We start from the raw sequence: 19259 nt of genomic DNA on the forward strand, positions 1-19259 counted from the left end.
GGCACATAGATTTAATATTTTCTGAAGTTTTGCTTTATCTATGAATATCGCTATATTGCTTGTTAATAGAAACAATAACGTTCTAGGTATAAAGTTTTGAATCCCAACATTTTCCCCTGAGTAGTAAGAAATATTTAAACCAAAAGAAGGAATGTACATGAGGAGTGAAGTCATGATATTGTTGTGTGCTAAAGGGATCAGAGTTAGTCTGTGTAATTCCACAGGGCAAAACCAAGATCAAAGGCAGAAGCTATATAGAAAGTTGGATGAATAAAAAGTTGATCTATTTAACACTGAGACCATTCTAAAGATAGAGGCAGAGCTGCCTTACAAATTTATAAAATGTAGTACAAGTATTCTTCCAGTGACTTTGTGCCTGCTTCTCAAGATATTGTGCAGAGGGAGTTCATACTAGATTATTTTAAGAGTAGGGAACTTTCCTTTAGGTGGGTACCTGGCTCAGAAATAGAGGATTCATCCCTTTTTTCAAGGCTAATATGTTGCTTAGTAAATTGTAACTAGATGGAACCAGTAAGATGAGACTTTATATAAACCGAGCATGTATTTATTTACTTATTTTTGAGAAAAAAATAAAGCTCTAATTACTGTCCATCAGAGTGTCACAGGCTTTTGCTGCAAGATGGAAAGGAGAAGCTTACGTTTCAGGTATTCAGTAGATGCTGTGACTTCTTTGCTTCCATCTTTCCCAAGCGAACCCTCCTTCATATGCCAGACAGATGGTAAGCTAAGCATCCTTACTTCTCACACTGGAATCCCCAAAAGGGTTGTCACCAAAGCAAAAGCCCTCTGGTGGAAAATCTGTTTGTAACTCTATCACATAGTACGTGACTGTTAACTAGAGGGATTCTAAATAGTTCTTCTAGGAGCCAATTTACCCTTTGTTTTTAAATTGCTGAGTTTCAATTGTTACTTGGGTGTGTAGTCTAAATATTTAATGTTTAACATAACAAAAAAGAACACCACTTTTATTGTTAAAGAACACATACCAACCACATAGAGGGGAAGAATAGAACAACAATATAGATTCTGAATTTCCATTTTAGAAAACTGTCACTAAATGTGTAATGCACCATTCTTGCTTTTAAATATGACATAAATTATAGCTGGGCCAGATGGCAAAAAGAACTTAGAGGAAAATAGGAAAGAGAAGTTGAACTTCTATTTTTCCATTACTTGTGCCCTGTTCTATATCTCCTACACCAGCGGTCCCCAACCTTTTTAGCACCAGGGACCTCTTTCATGGAAGACAGTTTTTCCACGGATGGGGGGATGTAGGGGGATGGTTTAGGAAGTAATGTGAGCGATGGGGAGTGGCAGATGAAGCTTCACTTGCTCAATGGCCACTCACCTCCTGCTGTCTGGCCCGGTTCCTAACAGGCTGCAGACCAGTACCAGTCCATGGCCCGGGGGTTGGGGACCCCTGCCCTACACAGTAGGGCAGTCATAGTCCATGGTATTAGTAAAGGAGGGCCCAAAGCTTATTAGTGTTTAAAATTGCTTGGTGACCTCAGGGGATTTCTGGATTTTAGTTCTTGTTCTGCTAGCTCCTATTGGATTTATGTCCATAACCATAGCTTCAAATTCCTCATCTGAAATTGGAGGGGATAGTCCATGTAGTAACAATACCCATTGATATACTGAGCACTTACTATATGCCATGCACTGTTCTAAGCACTTTACATGTATTATTTCATTTAATCTTCACAACAACCCAATGGGTTAGAAATTTGACCCAACTGATACTACCATTAGAACTTCTGCCTGCCAAAGAGCAAATCTATACACCTGAAAACAATATGAATCTTAAAAACCATATCTAGGTCTAAAATTTTATGAGAAATTGGCCTTGGGCTTACTAATGTCAATTGCACATTAAATTCCCTGTTTCTAGTGAAAACCACCAATAAGCTAACTAACCATACTGCTCCTGGGTCACTTGATTTAATCTTGGGCCTTTGGTTTAATCTCCTCCATCATTCCACTTTCTGTGGCTACCTGTTTTGTTTTTTCTTATTAAGAAATTTTCATTTTCACTGCACTAAACTGTCAGTATTATCATTTAGACTCTCTGGTGTTAGAAAGTAAGGCTATCCTCATAATTTTATCAAATTGCTAGAAAAGTCCTATTGGTATTTTGATCTGCGTCACATTTAACATATACTGTAGTTTGAGGAAATTTGACATCTGTGGTTACTCTTTAAATATTCAGTTTCATCACCTGGGAGCATGATATATCCCTGTATTCACGTTTTTAAAAAAATATTTCCCAATAATATTTTATATCCTTCAGTAATAAAATTTTAAATCTAACACATTCCTTCTTAAATCAATTTATAGGTATTTTCTTTTTCCTTGCTAGTTTCTTTCCCATTTACTGACTCCTTTTCTTGATCTTCTCCCTACCCCATCAAATATGGATATTCAAACACTTTTATCTTTAGGTTTCCTATACCCTAACTGTGCTGTCTCATCTATCCCAATGATTACAACTACCAACTGTAGGTGACTTCCACATTTACACATTAACCCACTCTATGCCTATAATTTCCTGTGGCCTTCTCTACTAGATACCATTAGCACTCTCAAACTCAAAATATCCAGAACCAAACTCATTATCTTATTTCTGAGGATAAATTCATACATTTGACTTCCATGTGTTGGTAATAGTATAACAATATATATCCAGATTCAAAATATTAGAGCCAACTTTGTCTTTCTTTCTATATGCAATCTACAGTCAGGTCTTTAAGCTTTAAGTTCTATAAAGTTTCCAGCATCCATCCCCTTGTCTCCACTGTCATAACCACTACCAGAGTTTGTGCTCTCCTTAACTCTTGTCTGGATTATTCCTTTGACCTTTAAACCTGTCTTCTTGTTTCCATCTTCTTTCCTCCCATCCCATCCAGTCTGATAACCATCTTGTTAATCTTTCCATGGCACAACATCATTTCAGTCTGTCCTGTATTCAGGACCCTGCGATGGTCCACAGTGGCTACTTGCCTAACTGATTACAAGTTCCTCAACTTAGAAAGCAAGACCCTCTTACTCCAATTTCCTTTTCATTCTCCTTTCCAGGTGATTCTGGTCTTCAAGCCATTGCATTATCCTACATCTGGACTATTCTGTTCCCTAGAAATATCTGATAATTTCATTCATCTGTTCGATTTGGTCATACTCCAGCTACTTCCCTGAGTACTTTCTTACTCACCTCTGCCTAGTCAATCCTACCGTCTTTAAAACCATATGATATCTCCCTCACCTCATATCTTAATTTTGGAAACTTACCATGGTAAGACTGGAATATTATGCTGTTCATGTACTTGACTTTTCTCCATTTCTGGATTTTTCAGCTCCTTAACTGCAGAGACTGATCTTACTCATCTTTCATTATTGATCTTACTCATCTTTCATTCTACTCAGTGTTTTGTGCACATTTAGATTTCTCTAAATATTTATTAAAACAAATTAAATAGACCCAATTATCACAGGAACTGCCAGTGGTTCAGACTAAGAAACAAATGCCTAATTTTGATTAGAATCAGAAGGTGCCTTGGTTAAAATAAAACCTGAGGTAATGCTGATTTTTTCACTTTTCCCTTACGTAACTCAAGTTTTAATTTCAAGGTGAGCAGCTGAGAACCTCTGATTACAAAATCCTGCATGTCAATGGGCTTTTTATAGTTAAAATGAGTTATTTGTTAGAAATGCATCATTGCACCTAGATGTTTGCTTCAAAAGCTGTGATTTATGACTTAGACTGGAATTTTATAGCAACAATATCATATAATACCTGAAAATGCCATTTATTTTCATTCAGTATTTAAATTACACTTATACCAAGTTACAGCAATATTTAAAAAGTAATATTCAATGCTTCCTTACATTTACCACATTTTTTATCAGAGTAGAATTGGATTCAAAATTACTGAATGGGAAACATTTCTGCCACAGAAATGTTACTGTTGAATAACTAATCAAACAAGAAACCTGTTCTGGTATATATTTTTGTCTTCCTTTGTTCTGTGAATTTCATTTTTATTTTTAAAATGAATATATCCATGCCCCTGGATTTCCCCTTTTGAAGTGGAATTCATAGCATATCTCAGACCTAAACCCATACACATTTTACAAAAGGTAATATAGATAAAGTTTTCTGATGAATGTGAAGGGTATTTTTCCAAAATGGATTTTGACTAGAATATTCAGAGGTGGAAGTGCCTTACTTAATATATTTATTTACTTTGATGGAAATCCAAACAAGGCCTTAGTGTATTCTGTAGGAAAGAAGCAATCACACATCTTAAAATAGTGGATAACTGGGTATATTCGTGAATGTGAAATAAAGTTGAGATAATCAAAGCACCTCCTGACCCTGTAAGAATGATCAGGGATTTATATGCAGCATTTCTTCATCTTTCTTATGTTGTAAGAGGAAACACTGAATATCTTAGTTTCACCCTTTGTCCAGAAAGAGCTGCAGTTCACACTGCCTGTATTTTTAAATTCAGACCAATAATTGAGAATTTTAATATCCCCTTTTATTACTGGTAATTTTTTAAATTCCCTGAGTACTTCTCACATAAATACAAACCACAAAATACTGTGCTTTCTTTGTGGAAGGTGATTCTGACCCCATTTCTACCCACCCGCAATTAGGAGTAGCAAATGTATCGTAATGCATACCTTTAGTTTGTTTCTGGGAGGTCTTTTTCCTTTGAAGTGGCAGTGTACTTGTTTGTCTTGCTTATTTGTTTTGCAATAGAGGTACAGATTTGGCAACAGAAAGCAGTGGCATTCACCTCTCTTTTCCTGGAGATCAGTTGTGGGCATTTATGAGGTGTCTGATGGTGATTTTATAGGTCAGAAATCTAGGATTTAGATACCTTGTAGAATGGAACAATCTAAAGCAACCCACATGGGAACTGAACAAACCAGGTTCACCAGATGGGTGAACAAACAATAAAGAGATCAAGTTGATTTGAAAAGTAAAAACTTCAACTCTTTTTAAGCCATATTCAGAGCTTCTGGTCAAAACCATTTCTGAATACAACTCCAAATAACACTATTTTAAAAAATATTCATAGTAGTATTGTACTCACTCATTTGTGCCTATCGAGATGAGTGCCTAGTTATACTACTGGTGCCAAGAGTCCCTTTCTCAGGGAATTTAATTTTGTGTGACAGGAGACAAACAGCAAGATGATTTTGCATGGTTAACCTGTTCTGAAAAGCAGTATTAAATTTTTAAAAAAGAATCCCATAGTTAAATAAGTCTGGAAAATGTTGTGCTAAAGTTCAAGCAGGTTTTTTTTTTCTTACAAGAGTACTTAGAATTTTAATACTTTAATCTTCATTGAGAACCTCTAAGAGGAAAATATGGTGTGTAACATTTCACAATCTTATTAGCCTATGAAAACTTCTTTGCACACACTACGTAGCAGCTCCAGTGTTCTGTAGAACACACTTTGCAGAATGGTTATCTGTAATATGCATAAGTAACTATAAATGGTATAAATACAAAATTCACCACCAGAAAAGCCACATATCTAGATTATGTTTCATTATACCTTTTTGAAGGATGTTAAACTGATTTGCCAAAACAGAACCTTAATATAATTTTGATAAAAGATATATGTGACAAACTGATTTGCCAAAACTGAACCTTAATATAATCATGATAAAAGATCTGTGTGACAGACATTTTATAGGAAAATCATAATTTAAGGAATATGTATTCACACTGCCTCCAACAAGAAAAATAAATATATTGACAAGTTGACAGCAATATTATGAAATCTTACTTGGCACTATTTTTCCTATTTATGAGACCTTTAAAAAAGAAACTCTAAAATAAGGGATAAGACAAGCATGTCTATTATTTTGAAAAGGAATGTAACTAAATAATGAGCCACAAGTTAAACATCCATTCTTTATACAGACTAAAGAAAGAGCAAGTATGGGGAAAACAGCTAGTGCTTCTGAGTATTAAGCCTCTTGAAAGCACAGATTATTTTTTCATAGCTCCCTTCTATATGCCCAGGGCCTACAAGGATACCTGGTGCATAAAGGCATCCAAAATATTTCTTCACTACTTCAGTGGAATTTAAAGGTCCAGGGATAGTTAACAGGATGGGACCACTGACTCACCAGTAGACATTGGGTCAAGTCATCTTAACTCTACAAAAGCCAATCCAGATGTAGAGGCCACTGGGAGATCTGAGCATCTGCCTGCCTGGCTCAGATGACATTCAAAGGGGTAAGTGATGAGGACTCTGGTAAATGGTCACCAGTGAAGAAAAGTTTCAGGTTGTTCAAGCCAATGTGCAAAGTGTAGTCAAAGGAAATTTGAAATAAGTAACATTCAGAAGTAGAAGCCTTGTCCTTGTGTCTGTAATGACAAATGATCTACCTGAGAAGGGATGGAGGCTCAAGGAAGGACTTCAGTCTCCAAGAGAAGAATAATGAACATGAGCATATCAGGATCTCATGTTCCTCACCCAAGGTCCAGGGCAGAAATCCAGTTTTAGGAGGTAGGGTTGTGGCAAAGGGATATCAGGGTGTGAAATGACACAGAAGAACCAGAGACCATGCTTAGTCATCTCTGGTCTTCAAGGTGGAGAACATGTGACTCTAGCACCACAGATCAAGCTTGGTTGGGTGACCTGGGTAGAACTGATTTTCCAGCAGGGAAGCAGATTGGCCCTAATCGTTACATTGAGTCACTGGAAAATGTGGTCTGCATTGTAAGTGCATACTTAATCAGCTTAGATGCTTCATTTTTCTTTGAATCAACTCTACTCGCATTTATATAATGGAAGAAACTGATTGAAAATTAAAGATTAAATTATTAACTTCACATAGGGTTAGATATCATATATCAGAGGCATAACCCAGACTCTAGTCTTCAGATCTAGATATGCATATCTGTAACTCCACCTTCACCTCTGTCCCTTTCCAAATTAGCTTTTATGTTTAGTCTATATTTTACACTGCTTTAAGAATAGATCTTCTAATGGACAGAAGACCTAAATAGATATGTCTCCAAAGAAGACATACAGATGGCCAACACACACTTGAAAAAATGCTCAGCATCACTAATTATGAGAGAAATGCAAATCAAAACTATAATGAGCTGTCACCTCACACTGGTCAGAGTGGCCATCATCACAAAATCTACAAACAGTAAATGCTGGAGAGAGTGTGGAGAAAAGGGAACACTCTTGCACTGTTGGTGGGAATGTAAATTGATACAGCCACTATGGAGAACAGTATGGAGATTCCTTAAAAAACTAAAAATAGAACTACCATATGATCCAGCAATCTCACTACTGGGCATATACCCTGAGAAAACCATAATTTAAAAAGACACATGCACCCCAGTGTTCACTGCAGCACTATTTACAATAGCCAGGACATGGAAACAACCTAAAAGTCCATCAACAGAGGAATGGATAAAGATGTAGTACATATATACAATGGAATATTACTCAGCCATAAAAAAGGAACAAAATTGGGTCATTTATAGAGACGTGGATGGACCTAGAGACTGTCATGCAGAGTGAAGTAAGTCAGAAAGAGAAAAACAAGTATCATATATTAATGCATATATGTGGAATCTGAAAAAATTGGTATAGACGATCTTATTTACAAAGCAGAATTAGAGACACAGGCATAGAGAAAAAATGTATGGATACCAAGAGGGAAATGGTTGGGGAGGTTGGGATGAACTGGGAGATTGGGATTGACATATTTATATTATTGATACTATGTATAAAATAGATAACTAATGAAAACCAACTGTATAGCACAAGGAACTCTACTCAGTGCTCTGCGGTGACCTAAATGGGAAGGAAATCCAAAAAAGAGGGGATATATGTATACATATAGCTGATTCACTTTACTGTGCAGTAGAAACAAGCAGCATTGTAAAGCAACTATACTCCAATAAAATTTTTTTTAAATGCTAAAAAAATATGGATCCAATTAATATCTTTAAAAAAAACAAGAATAGATCTCCTTCCTCTTTTTCCAAGTTACTTCATTAGGATATGTAGTTTACTCCTCACCTCAATCTCATAATAGTTGATTATCCTGTTTTTTTTTTTTCCACCCTCGTACCTTATACAAAAAGTAACAAAAAGAGTACCACAAAATAAAATACCCCATCTTCTTGTGGTCACATATTCTTTTTTCCTTGTTAATCTCATACATTGAAAAGTTCCTATTTCATGTAGTCATGGATTTTCTCAATATCTGAGAGTTGAAACGTTAGAGGGAGGTCTTTTGGACCAAGATACATTGTAAATCACCAAGTATCTTTTATAAGACTCAAAATGTGAAGGCTATTTTGGACATCAGGGCAGTAAAGGAGGCAATATAAACTGTAGTTTGAGAAAATAAGGACACTAGAAGAAGAAAAATATAAAGAAAATATTTCAAGAAAAATTGTTTCCAGGACTCTGTTTTAAAATACCAACTTTTCTGTGGTGGTGTTCGCTCATACAGAGGAAAAATGTTAAAAGTGTTCTGAGCAAAAGTGTATGAACCGAACGGCTATGTTTGGAAAATGTGCACAAACTTATCAAACCTTTCTTTTTCTTTTCACCTTTCATTTCATGTGCCTTTTTTTAAATCAACTTCAAAACTTCTTTCAAAATTCCTTAATAGTATACACTCCAGAAAATAGTACATATATAATAGTACATACTCCAGAAAGGCAGAGGAACTATTTCACTTATGTGTGGTGTTTGTTAACTTAAAGACTAAATTACCTAATTAATTTTCCTGGGATTTCTTATTTCAGAAGTTCACCCAAAATCGGGTACTGTGGTCTTAAAAATAATTGTATAAAAACAATACATCACTCAATTCATTTATATTACATACTATATATAGTAGATATGTATTATATGTACTACATGTATTAAAATAAATTTAATGACATCAACACCAATGATTTGTGTAACTATATTAATATCTATTTATCTGGCCCTTCTCATTTATCTAAAACAAGTGTATTGCATTTTTAATACCATTTTCTGTCTATAAAATGCAAAACAACTCATCTGAACACTTCCAAATATCTTTTTCTCTTTCATATTATGGAAAATTTCTCATTTATTGATCCACCTATTAGAATGAATCGTGTCTTATTTTAAAGGTGGCAAACTATGAAATGCAGCAACTTTCATAATGATCATAAATGAGCCATTTGAGTTCTAAAAAAAGTTGCTGCCAATGAAATCCTTTATTATATTTTAATTTAAAAATCCCAATAGATAATATGCTGTATTCCATAAATGCTAAAAAAAAGAATGTTTAAATATATATGCAGGTATAATTTTTTATTTTGCATTCTGAACCCACATAGTTATTCTTCCTCTGCAATTTCTGCTCAGTAAAAGTTCATCTGTAGGAATGTTTATGTTGTTCAACGCAGCAATCAGACTGAAGAAAGACATTTTACAACGCAATCACCTTTGCAATTGCCATTTCTGCAGTGATAGATATCTAAGCAAATTAGGTCACACATTCTTTTTTCTTCCCTTCCTTTATTTAACTACCTGATAGCACTTTTCTACCACAGCCCTTCCTTCCAGAATAATTGAAATAATATGCCGAGAACGTTAGAAATCCCCAGCAAAATTCCAGATTTTGTTTTTAAAGGTCTGAAATGTTATCCTGATAGAAAATGTCATCTGCAGAATACTGAATTAGAAAAACCATCCATGGGTTGTGGACTATGGGACCAAATTATTTATTTTGACTGTTATGGATGTAATAAATCATTCTAAAATAATGTTGACATTTATGCATTCTGCTAACATGGCAGTTTAACAGCCTGCTTCGTATACTGCTGCTTGAGTTAAGGATTTGCTATCACATTTTCCAGCTTAGTTCTCCCAATCTTAACACAGCAGACAGTGGTAATGTCAACTGCAGAAGTGCCAAGAGAGAAAAAGATGGATAATGTATTCATTTTGGGGGGCGATTTTAAACTCCATGCCATTGAGCACATTTCTCTGAATGGCTCTCCTAGCTCACAGCATTTGCTTCTTTCCTCTTTCTTTGGGCTCCACGAAGCCTTTTTTGCTCTAGGTATGGCTTTCAGTTTGATTTAAACCTGCTCCCTCTGCCTACCGACAGGTACGTAGAATGCATTAGCAAGAAAGATATCATAATTGAAATCAATACCATGACTTTGAAGAGTGTTTCCATGATGAGTTCTGGTCCTGTGTATTTTATATGCTTCCATAACCATGTTGATGTAATGGATTAGACATTTCCATCAATTCAGTCCACACCACACACACACACACACACACACACACACACACACACACAAGCACAATGCTTGGTAACATTTCTTTTACACGGAATTTATTGTTTAGCTCTTTGGCCCACCAGTTGTTTGATTAGACTGAACCATTCAATACATAAAAAGAAGAGATGCACTTGTTCTTCCAGGTCAAAAATGTGATTCAAGCACCACAGTGAACATTTTTTGCTTTAATTATAAAGTGCTAATTCATATGTGCAAGTGAACATACATTTCAATTGATGATGGCTATTTGCATAACATTTTTCCCCCTTGACTTCTAATCATTGTTGATTCTTGAAACTTTCATGGCCATCCTTGACTGCCCATATTTTCCTACAGTAATTCATTAGGTGAGCTTTTTCCAGCACTTTGCCCTTCTACCATGTCCCAATCCCTCAAACACAAACCTTGAATTCTTGCAGGTGTGGAATGAAGTGGGGTGATGACCTCTCTGTGTCTTGTTTTCCTGTATAAAATGTCTGAATGAATTCTAAAGAAGGACCTTAATACTGGATACCAGAGCCAGACAACCCACCGCTGAAATTGTCTTCTGGGTTTTGGGAGTATCTCTATCAGCTAACATCCCAACCCTGGTAGTGGAAGAGCAGCAATAGTGGCCACACTTAGTGTGTCCCTGACTTTCTTACAGCCAAACAACAATGTGGAGAATTTGGCATTTCCTGTAGAAGCAAGAGAATTTCTGCTTTTAAAATTCTCCATATTATTAAAAGCACAGTAGGGATTCACACTGGATCCCTCTGGTGTTCACATTTAACCTCTGGATTTTAGAGTCTTGGAATGTGCCCTTGCTTTGTGGTTATAATTACGTTTTTCAGACAAGTTAGGGAAATGAGCTGATTTGTCTCTATTTTGAGGTTATCTTTTTTAGTGTGGCACCAGATTGCCAAAACAGCATGGAAATATGCACACCGTTGGCCCTGCTCTCAGAGAATGTATTTTCACTTATATGTAGACAATTATGACCTATAGCTTTTCTGATTATTTTACATATTCAATAGCTATACTAGTCCCTGCCATCATTTTCTTAGTGTTCCCCAGAGATTCTGCTCTAGGACTACATTTCTGTGCACTCCCAGTATGGGCTAATGGGATAGAAAATGAAGAAATGGGCCAGACAGACTTGTAGTATCATCTTCATATCACCTTCAGGCAGAGTTGGAAAAGTCCCCAGAGGGACATTTTTGAAACACACTATAACATTTTTTCTGGAAAAACTGGAATTCAATAGTTGAAATAAAACAAATGTTCTTTGGGAAGGTGGCAGAATCCTTTAGTGTGTTTTCAAGTGTAGATGAGACTTTCTACAGATTGATGCAACATTCTTGGATAAAAAAGTGTTTCCAAGTGATTGGGCATGACTCCTGTTAATATCTGCAAGATTTCAACAACTGTCAGCTGTCACAAGAGTAGATATCCAGACAAAGGGAATGTCACAGTCCATCAGAAATTTTTAATCCATTTTGATTTTATGAGTGCAAATATAAGGGAATCCTTAATCAAGAAGAGTTTATTTACTACTAAGAATACCAACATTCTTTTTAAACTTCTGTCTTTAGCTCTTGCTCTCTCTAACCTAACATTAAAATTGTATTCTCCTATCTAATATCTCAAAATTCTGTTGAGGTTAGAAAAAACATTTATTTTTTATTTTTACTCATTTTAGTTTTCTATTCTGAATGTAAATGTCAAACGTAATCTTTCTATCTCTCATAAGCACATTTTAAGTGTATACCTAATAGTAAAACTCTGTCCTTCCTTTTTAAATATAGACATTGAAGGTTGAATTAGGTAATATTGCATACTTAGAATGTAATTGATAATTACAAAATACAAGCTAGAAGATATCTATCTTTTCCATTAAACACACTCACCTTACTGTTTTGGTAGTAAGGCTTTTAAAAGCCATTTTCCAGAGGTAAATGAATCCAATACTACATAGATAATAAATACAAGCATACAATGCTTAAAATAAATGTTTAACTCTAGAAGATACTTATATTTGGTAATTCCTAGAGATATTTCTTTTTATTAAGTAACTGATAAGTGGCTGCTTCTAAACTGAGGTAACAATTTTACCTTTATCGACAAACAGGAAAAAAGAGAATGATAAATATTTGTAACACAAATAGCCTCTGCTGCCTTTATACAGAAAAGAAAAACAAAACAACAGCAACAACAAAAAGCAGGACCCAGGAACAAAGAATGGATGTGTTTCTTAATAAGTCACTTTTCTATCACGTTGCTATATAGATCCTCAGGAAACCAGGCAGAAGAAAGGCATGCTGATTCATTTCGTTTTTTGTGCTTATCTGTTTATTTTCTTGGAATTGTTTGATCACTCTGGCTTTTCATTTTCCATATATTTATGGCTGTGTGGACTATTTCTGAAGATAGTCTCGATATATCAGAATGCCATCTCTCCTGCCTTGTTAAATTTCCTCCAGAAAAACACAAGGATTCTTAAATAACTTCCCTTCCTCCTTTATTGAAGCTCCTCCAACAAATTGAACTCTTTAGGAACTTTCAAATAATGAGGATGACTAATGTTTATGTAGTTTCACAGGCCTATGTGTTTTGGAGTATACAAGATCAGACTCTGTTGAAGTGGGTAGGTAATAACAGAAATGTATCTGCTATGCTTTGCTTAAAAATGTTGTTGCATAGGACAAAGCTCTGCATGCAGCATCAGATTCAGGTTGACCATAAAGAAAAATATTACAGGATGAATTTTAAGTTTCTATATTTGGTTTACATAATTGTGAGCCTGTGTGTGTGTATGTGTGTATGTTAAGAGGTAACACAAGACCTATCTAATTAAGTGTCTTCTGTGATTTGTGATAAAGAACTCTTCGATAAACAAATTTCTTCACATTCCCATTGAAATTCATTTAGTTGAGTGCTGTCCAATAGACCTTACTGCAGTGATAGAAATATTCTGTATTTGTGCTGTTCAGTGCAATAGCCACTAGCTACATGTGGCTTTTGCACATGGCATGTGGCTAATGTGATTGAGGATCTGAATTTTTTATATTTTATTTCATTTTAATTAAGTTATATTTAAATAGTCACTTGTAAAAGTGGCTCTTGCATTGGACAGAACAGATCTAGCTGATATATGAATTCAACTTGACATTATTAAATCATTATTTTATTCAGAGTATACATGTAGCCAAGTACCTTCAGCAATCCAGAGCTAAAAGAGGATGCACAATTCTTTCCCTAAATCCAGTTCATGCACACATTGTGCATGAACAGAATGAAACTGGTTATATTGATAAAGGGAACATGCAGGAGGCCATATTAGATAGTAGTTCAGAGTATACACTTTAGAATGTGACAAACTTGAGTTCAACTCCTGTCTCTCACCCCCATTTGCCATCTTATCTTAGAGAAAATATTTAAATTTATTTGAGTCTCTATTTTCTAAGTTATAATTGGGGCTACTAATAATGAAATCATGTCTAGACCAAGCTTATCACTCGACACAGAGAAGTAATGGTGGTGATGATGATCCTGTTCATGATGGTGTTATTTTCATACACTCTGACTCATTTAATCCTCATATCATTTCTATTAAAAATACTATTGGGCTTCCCTGGTGGTGCAGTGGTTGAGAGTCCGCCTGTCGATGCAGGGGACACGGGTTCGTGCCCCTGTCCGGGAGGGATCCCACATGCCGTGGAGTGGCTGGGCCCGTGAGCCATGGCCGCTGAGCCTGCGCGTCCGGAGCCTGTGCTCCGCAACGGGAGAGGCCACAACAGTGAGAGGCCCGTGTACTGCAAAAAAAAAAAAAAAAAAATACTATCTACACTCCCCAGATGGGAAAACTGAAGCTCAAGGTCATTATATTTAAGGTCACTTAACTAATCCAAAATTTAATTTATAACTCAAATTCTAAAGTCCTGTTCTTTTCTTTCTACCAATTTACCTCTTTTTGTAGTAACCAATTAGACCTCCAGTTCAAAGTCTAAACTATTCATTCTCAACTACAAGTATGTCACCCAGAAGGTGATAGAAGTCACATTTAAGCATAAGAATACTAAGCTGGATCTTAACCTTGACCTTTAAAATAGTATAAGAAAGAAAGGAAGAAAAGAGTAAAGCAAGGAAGCAAGAAAGAAGGGGGAGTAATTCTCCCTGAATCTGTATTTGAGGAACATACATTTGCTACTTTCTGAAAGAAGGAATGGGGGGTGGATGGCAGAAAGAAAGAGAGAATATGAATCACACAAATATGAGTGACTTGTCCCTAAGGTTCAAGCCCTGCCTGGCTCTGCTTACCTATTTCAAACACTAAATGCAAGAAAAGGGTTATAGGATATGGGTTCCCACCTTTCAAAAAACATAATTCTGCCCACATCTGTTCATTGCCATCATTATGTCAGGCTTAGACTAGTCAAATCAGCAACTTTTTCTTCCTTGGAGTAGGGGTAGGGAGACAAAAGCCTGACTGCAAGAGGGACCAACAAGTCCCTTCACCTATGTTTAACCATGGCAGAAAGACCTTGGAAATACACCTTCAAAATTATTCCACTACCTGAGTGGTAAACGCTTTGATAGGTGTTCCCTAGAGATGAGAGTGATTTATGTTATAACTCAGTGGCAGGAAATACAGTTGCCCTTAAACTAAAAAAAAAAAAAAAAAAAAAACCAAGAAAACCAAAACAAACAACAACAAAACAAAAAACAGATGGAATTGACATTTTCTTGGTAAATCCAAATAATCTAGGTCATGATTACTAACTGGTAAGTAACTGAGCCCTGATGGGCTATAGTAATTAATTGCAAGAACTCACTGAGTAATCTATATTTGTGTAGCCCATGATTGGTAGACTAAATAAATAAATATTATATAATCTGCATATATTTGTTGCAGTTTTTTTTTGTTTTTTGGTTTTTTGTTTTTTTTTTTTTTGCGGTACACGGGCCTCTCACTGTTGTGGCCTCTCCCGTTGCGGAGCACAGGTTCCGGATGCGCAGGCTCAGCGGCCATGGCTTACGGGCCCAGCCGCTCCACGGTATGTGGGATCTTCCAGGACCGGGGCACAAACCTGTGTCCCCTGCATCGGCAGGAGGACTCTCAACCACTGCGCCGCCAGGGAAGCCCTGTTGCAGTTTTTTAAAAGTTTACAGATGTGGTTTAATTAAGAAGATAGAGATTGATTTTAAACAGGAAATTCAGAGTGCTTATGAAATTATGCATTTTCTCCATCACCAAGTGATAAATACAAGCAATGGCATCCTGGGAGAATCCTCATCATTCAAAGTCTGGCATGAATAATAGAATTCTAGGCTGGAGCTCAGTTCCTGGCTCCACTATGGCCTTCCTGAGGCTTTCTGGGGATGACACTCCTTTCTTGGTTATATGATACTTCCTCTTACATTTGGACATCCTGTCTAACTGGATAGGAGTCTCATGAAGAAATTAATTTAAGAAACATAACATTTGTCCTAACACCACAAAATATCCACAGAAACAATCAGTATCCAGAACACAGAGATGAGTACAACATTCGTAGAACGCTACCAATTTTATAGCTTTGATTCTCTTCTCTACTCAAATTTTGCATAGGTGTGGGAGCTTGAATTCAGTTTTATTAAGCACACATATACAGTCCTTCCATTTAAAGTAATGTAGCTCTTTTTTTTAGAAGAGTTATAGAAAACTTGCAGTTAATTATAATATCACAAAAACATTATTTACTCTATCTCAGCTTATTAGCTCATATGAATAGCATCTATTATAAAGAAAACTAATATTTTTATTCTTTCAGCTAAAGTTTCCATGAATTAACATTATCCCATTAAACTGATGGAATTCAAGGATAGAAAATAATACAATTCCCAATTACTCTGTTGGGTTCTACTTTACAAATCTGTGGTCCAGGGACTACTAAAGTATAGGAAATTGTACAAATGTTTGTCTTGAGCTTTATTTGTTTATTTAAAATCTACTGATTCAATGCCTTAAGTCATTGAGAAACATGGCTGGAGATGTAGCCACCACCAAGAACCCAAAGCTATTAGAAACTGGGAAAACACTGAAATAACTGGAGCTTGAGTTTAATATAAAAAAGTCAATGTGATATACTTGTGGCATGAAGATCATGGATTGTTTCTGTCATTATAGGATGAAGAAAATTCATTTAGGATTTCTTTTAGTTTGATTAGAATAGCTTTAGAGTAAGCTCACTGGAAGTTCTTTTGAATTATTTATGCTTATAGCCCTAAAGCTAAGAAGATAAGTTGGTGGAATTTTTTATTTTTGTGTGAGTAGTGTCACAGCTTGTCTTCCCATGATTATAAGCCTGGGAGGGTGAATCTGTTTTCTTATCAGTTGAAGTAAAATATAAATTACACCAAGAAAGGTGTTCACTTACTGAAATTTTTCCAGTTACTCATTAACCAAGCCATACCATTACATCATTTCACCATACTCCTGAAATGTTCTAGGACAGTTCTGATTTCCTGTAAATGTACTCTTTCAAAATGGGCAACTTATTAACTATGAACTTATACTTTAAGTTCCTCCAAGACAGAGATATCTTTATTTTTTCTTCTTAGCTTAATGTAGACCCAGAATTCAAAAGTTTTATTAAACTGAACTATTACTAACAGTGATTTGATTGTTATACTTTAAAATAAATCCACAAGTCAGGACACAAAAATTCTTTGTAAGACCATCAGACAATAGACCCTGACTTTTAGTTCAGAAAATATGGCCACTACAACCAGAAAGTACCAATAGGGTCATGAGACCAATTGCAGTATGAACAGAAATTCCCAAAGGAAACTGAAGCTAGGAGCTACTGGAAAGAGTTCTTAAGATTTATGTGCTCAGGACAGATGACTCCGACCAACAGAGTGAGACAGAAAGAATAATATGTACAAATGAGTCTAAAAGAATGTTTCCAGCACCAATACATGTATCACATATATCAGGCATTCAGTATATGTTTGATATATGAAAATCTCTAATGTATTAAAAATAAAGTCAGTATTCTCATAAAATGTTTAGAAGGTGGGTAAATAATATCCATGAGAGGAAGCTTTAAAAACAAATCAGTATACGTCTTCCCTGGTGGCGCAGTGGTTAAGAATCCGCCTGCCAATACAGGGGACACGGGTTCGATCCCTGGTCCAGGAAAATCCCACCTCCCACGGAGTAACTAAGCCCATGCGCCACAACTACTGAGCCTGTGCTCTAGAGCCCATGAGCCATAACTACTGAGCCCACGTGCCATAACTACTGAAGCCCGCGCGCCTAGAGCCCATGCTCCACAACAAGAGAAGCCGCCCCAATGAGAAGCCCACGCGCTGCAACAAAGAGTAGCCCCCACTCGCCGCAACTAGAGAAAGCTCGCACACAGCAATGAAGACCCAAGACAGCCAAAAATAAATAAAATAAATAAATTTATTTTAAAAAAATCAGTATAGAACGTGGGGATTGGCAGCACAATTTCATAATGGCTTTCAAGTTTACATAAGCTTATTACAGAAATGTTTGCACTCTGTGATAAATGGATTAGGAAGAAATATGGCATATGGAACACATCCATTTATCTCTACTCCCTTCTAAAACTTCATTAATTTAGCTATACAGGGACAAACCCAGAAAGGACAAAGAAAATGAAAGAGAAGATACCAGCAGAGAAGTGATGTCAATAAAATGGTGGGAAATGGAAAGTCGATGACCAAGTGCTAAGGACTTAGGAGAGCAGAGGAACAGAAAGCCTAAATACCTGCAGAAGGTGACACAGGTGTGAAGTGAGCTGATTCAAGGCTACCTGAACGCTCAGGAGTTATAGATATTGTGTGCCTGTGAATGGAATGAGTCTGAAATCTGGTGTATCATTTGAAATTCTGTACAAAAAGCATTTAGAAGCCCAGATCTCTTCACTCAACTAAAATAGGAGCTTTATTCTCTATAGAAATTAAATTAAGAAAGCTCTCCAAAAAAACAGATACAATAAATGGAAGGGTAGGGACCATTCTGTACACAGGAAATGAGAATTAACTGTGAATCTCCCTCAAATTACACGATTCTTTTCCCCTAGCTACCCATCACCAGAATTCTGCAATAAAATGTTCATAATTCCAGTCTCTTCTTTTCTCATTCTTTCTGTGGAGAAATGGGTGCAATGAATAAAGAAGATCCACTGCCACAAGATATATCATCATAAAATACTTTAAATGGACTTAACAAAATGTTATTTCCATCAAAATATTGAGTTGCATTTGATCCCCCCTGAGGAGCTGTTGTAGTAGAGGACTATTGTTTTTGGCTCTAAGGTTTATGGTGATTTTTAAAGTCAAACTGAAAATTCTAAACATAAAAGTCTCTTTTAATTGCATTTGGGATATAAATTGGCAGTCATATATTTATAAACTCTAAACATTCTTAGGAACAACTGTAAGATTGTTACATTAGTTTTAACAAAAAGTAAGCCAGCAACAAAATAATGGACACTAGTCCAATATTTGGTATAAAAGGAGCTACATTCTGAGATGGGCTTGAAAACTAGATCCAATTGGTAACATTCACTTAAGCCAAAAAGCAGACCTCACATTTCCAACCTACTTACTTGGGCCCCATGTGAACATAAGGAAAAGCCAAGTTTCATTAAAAAAAAAAGAAACTCTCAAGTTTCTCCTTCAGTTTTTAAAATATTGGCAGACATTGAAAGTCTATTTTTGGAATTAAACATAGCTAATTATAGCTAATTATTTTTAGGCATGTCACCAAAAGCTTATGTCTTCAGATTCAGCAGTTTCCAAAATTGGTTTCTGGACTTTTCTCTTGGATCCCTATAGCTCATACTCCAGAGCTGAGATACATATATAAACTACAGCTATGAGAACCTCCTTTAGGTTTTAATGAATCAGGATGAGGACT

Source organism: Mesoplodon mirus, assembly GCF_964341445.2.
Source record: "Mesoplodon mirus genome assembly, chromosome: 1".
In the NCBI taxonomy this organism is placed as follows: domain Eukaryota; kingdom Metazoa; phylum Chordata; class Mammalia; order Artiodactyla; family Ziphiidae; genus Mesoplodon; species Mesoplodon mirus.